Genomic DNA, 4,791 nt, shown 5'->3' with positions numbered 1-4,791 from the left:
TTACCAGACTACTTATTTCAAAATTGAACGGAAGCGCATATGTTGTTATCGAAGATCTGAAAATAACTAAGGTAGAGCAGCTAATAGATCGGCTGAAGGATGCATTCTTGCCAGAACATAGATCAAATTACTATCGCGGACAACTAGCAACCGAATTTAAAAAACCTAAAGAACACGTTCTTGATTATTTTAGTCGCGTCCGTGATTTGACACAGTCAATAATTGATGAGGAATCAAAGCAGATTGGGCGTTTAGAACGATCTGTGAAGCGCAAAATAGAAGAGGAAGGCCTTAACGCCTTCGTTCGCGGGCTTCCATCAGATTATCGTACTGCATTGCGATTCGAGCAGTAAACCGATTTTAGTTTTGCCCTGATATGTCTACTTCGAATAGATAAACAAATTCAAGAGGACGCTAAAAGAACGGCTTCTCCGACTTTTAGGAACCGCATCGAAAATGTAAGACAGATTACGGAAATAATAATTTGTAGACACTGCAAAAAGCAGGGTCATAGAGAAAATAATTGCTGGCTAAAGACAAAGTCAGGTAGAAGTTCACCAAGTCCATCGAATTCGTCTCTTCAATCGTGGAAACGAAGGAAGGGGCATTGCAATTATTGGAAGAAATTAGGACATTGGAAGTACGAATGTCGATCTTTAAAATATAAAAATGAACAACGAAATAATCAGAACCAGGGAAACGACAAGGAGGGTCCGGCAGCAGACGCACGCCGTTCCCCTTCTCCCAAACCGCGTCCGCGAACTCCGCAGCCAAGCCCGGGACCGTCGCAATCAGACAAATAAAATACGAACCGGGTAATAAGGCTCCATTTGTCACTGGTACCTCTCCAGAATTGACTGGCATTGTGACATTGATGATCGACACTGGCGCGAAAATAAATTTGATAAAGGCTAATGTATTACGTGAAACAACAAAGATAGACGCTACCGAGACAGTACAGTTAACGGGCATCTCCCAAGACAAACATAGCACACTTGGCACTGCCAAGGTTCGCATATTTGGGGAGGACGTTAAATTCCACTTAGTAGAGGAAAATTTCCCTATACAATCAAATGGTATTTTGGGAACCGAGTTCCTACAATCAAAGTCTGCTACAGTTGATTACACAAGCGGATGTCTTAAGTTTTGCAGAAAAATAATTCCGTTTGTCGCAGACAAGATTATTTGCGTTCCATCGAGAATGTCACAAATTTGTTACTGCTACGTCGCGAACACTGAAGTAAGAGAGGGATATATCCCTCGGTTGCAGCTTCCACCTAGAGTCTATGCAGGTGAAGCTTTAGTTAAAAATTAAAACGGGAAAGTATATTTTAAAGTGATAAACACGACTTCGAAATCCGTCTCTTTAGTAATTCCGAGATTGGAATTATTTGATTATAGTACTAGTACTCTTCCGAATTTAGCATCAAATAACTCCGATCTTCCGTCCGAAGTCTGCGATCCCGATCAATCCTGCATTATGTACATACAATTTTTGCATCCACCTCCTCAAACGAAATTTCGAAAAGGGGTGCTCCGAAATACTAATTAAGCTTAGCACCCTCTCGAGCAGAATCCGTAAAATCCCTCCTCCGTCTTGAACATTTGGATACGGAAGAGGCCGAATCTGTTTCAAAATTGATATCAGCAAACGCTGATATCTTCCATTTGCCAGGCGAGCCACTTGGATGCACCGATATTTTGCAACATAAAATAATTACAAGTGACAATATTCCGGTGCACACAAAACAATACAGATTCCTTTCGGTTCACAAAGAAGAAGTTAGGAAACAGTTGCTGAGACATGGAATAATTAGGCCGTCTCTTTCACCGTACAATTCTCCAATATGGATTGTACCTAAAAAAGCGGATTCCAAGGAAAATCCCAAATGGCGGATAATGATCGACTATCGGAATTTAAATGAGAAAACAGTAGGAGACGCATATCCTATACCTAATATAACCGAAATATTAGACCAACTCGGCGCDGCAAGATATTTTTCGACATTTGATTTAAAATCTGGATTTCACCAAATTAAAATGCATCCGGATGACCGCGAAAAAACAACGTTCTCGACCCCGTACGGTAATTTTGAATTTAGTAGAATGCCATTTGCCTTGAAAAACACTCCAGCAACCTTCCAACGGTTAATTGATCATGTCTTGACCGGTTTACAGGGCGAAGAGATGTTTGTTTATTTGGATGATGTCGTTCCTTACGCAAGGTCACTTAGCAAGCACGAGGCAAAATTTGATAAGCTCGAGTTATAAGATTCGGCCTCTAGGCATCTGGTTGCCGAGCGGCCAACGTCCTTATCATCATAGGTAGACTAAACATCCTCGATGCCCGAGCAAGGCGGCTTGAGATAAAGGGCCGTGCAATTGGAATGCGATAAGGGGCCCAAGGAAAGTGCTTACCATCACTTCTCTCGTACCGGTGACGATTCACTCTCTGTCGGGCATTCAATCTGTAACGACGTATTAATCAGTAAAAGCATTTTAATCAACTTTTTTTAGTTTGATTATTTACTCACTTACCTGAACTAAATAAATCATTCGTTATTACTTACATGTGTGAATTCATACCTCGTACACCGTAACATAACTCTCGCGCATAGACTCCGTAAGGCTAATTTGAGGTTACAACCCGATAAGTGTGAATTTTTAAGGCGGGAAGTAATTTATTTAGGACACATCATCGGAGAAAACAGTGTTAAACCTGATCCGAAAAATTAGACGCTGTCAGAGAATTTCCGCGACCGAAAAATGCTAAATCTGTGCGGCAATTTTTAGGACTTGCCGGATATTATAGAAGGTTTATTCCTGCCTTCTCTAAAATTGCTAAGCCGTTAACCAATCTATTAAAAAAGGATGTTTCATTTCGCTGGGAAAGTACCCAAGAAAATGCATTTTGCTTGTTAAGGGATTCATTGTGTAAGGAACCAATTCTGCATTATCCAAATTTTAACTTGCCCTTTAACGTAACAACAGACGCATCCGGATATGTAATTAGCGCGGTCTTGAGTCAGGGCCCTGTCAGGAAGGATCTGCCTGTCTCATACTGCTCGCGAATTCATAATAAAGCAGAAATGAATTACTCTACAATTGAAAGAGAACTTCTGGCAGTAGTATATGCAACAAACTATTTTAGGCCTTATTGATACGGCCAAGAGTTTACTCTGATAACTGATCACAAACTGTTAGTTTAGCTGAAGTCAATTAAAGATTTGACTTCGAGACTCGTAAAATGGAGTCTGAAGTTAGCTGACTATTCGTTCAAAATTGTGTATAAGCCCGGAATTGCTAATGCTAACGCAGATGCCTTATCCCGAAATCCAACACAGACAAGGAGCGTACTCCCTGTATGTGCGGACGATTCTGACGACAGCCCAATTCAATTCCATGTCAGACGCGCGATGACAGGGGACGAAGACTATGACCTCGATGAAACACCTGACGGGACGGACGATCTCGACGCGACGTTACCTTCAACAGCTGACGCAAAAATAACAGTAACAGACGATGAATACTCTGACGTCGAGGGTGCCAGTGATTCAGCCGATTATGATAAATTATTCTCTCCGTACACACCGACGAATATAGACATGCGTTTGAGAATTATAACGGAAAATGTGGGCGAGACAAGGGACTCCCTGCATTTAAGGCGCGACAACTTAATAGTTTTTACGGATCTTTGCGGTACATCTTGTGACGAGGGCGCAAAACTTTTAGATAAGGAAAAACAGCTCCCAAAATCARGKAAATTAGTGTTAGCTYGTGCTAGGGTAACGAACATTGGAAAATATAAATTAATAATAATACCTATAAAGGAGCGAGCTGAAAGCTCTACAAAATTAGAAACGCTAGTAGAAGCGATTAGCGCCTTACTTTCTGTTGCACGTGAATTAGGCCTTAAATCGGTAAGTATTTCTAAAACACATAATATCGATGGCATCCCATGGTCGCACGTTCAAAAGAAACTTCGGTGTGTACGGAGAGAATAATTTATCATAATCGGCTGAATCACTGGCACCCTCGACGTCAGAGTATTCATCGTCTGTTACTGTTATTTTTGCGTCAGCTGTTGAAGGTAACGTCGCGTCGAGATCGTCCGTCCCGTCAGGTGTTTCATCGAGGTCATAGTCTTCGTCCCCTGTCATCGCGCGTCTGACATGGAATTGAATTGGGCTGTCGTCAGAATCGTCCGCACATACAGGGAGTACGCTCCTTGTCTGTGTTGGATTTCGGGATAAGGCATCTGCATTAGCATAAGCAGTTCCGGGTTTATACACGATTTTAAACGAATAGTCAGCTAACTTCAGACTCCATTTTACGAGTCTCGAAGTCGAATCTTTAATTGACTTCAGCCAAACTAACGTTTTGTGATCAGTTATCAGAGTAAACTCTTGGCCGTATAAATAAGGCCTAAAATAGTTTGTTGTATATACTACTGCCAGAAGTTCTCTTTCAATTGTAGAGTAATTCATTTTAACTTTCATAAATTATTTTTCTTTTATATACGAATGGTTTTCAAGATCCCACACTGAAGATTCGAGCTAAGCAAGGTTAAAACTTCTACTTCCTTTTTTGTATCCCACCGCTGCCACCAGGTTCCGTCTTGCTATTTTCTGGGCTGACCTGATTTTATGAACTAAGTCTAAATAGTATTCTAAATAGGTGTTCTTAAGGGCAACGTTAGTCACTTTTGGGCAACCAAAGATTATATCCCTTATACCAGTTTAGAAAATTGGGGTTTGATATGTATAAAATTTGATTAATATTTTGTGAGAG

Source organism: Polistes canadensis, unplaced genomic scaffold, assembly GCF_001313835.1.
Source record: "Polistes canadensis isolate GaletaPanama2010 unplaced genomic scaffold, ASM131383v1 scaffold_408, whole genome shotgun sequence".
Classification (NCBI taxonomy): Eukaryota; Metazoa; Arthropoda; class Insecta; order Hymenoptera; family Vespidae; genus Polistes; species Polistes canadensis.
Note: the sequence above shows the minus strand (reverse complement) of the source record.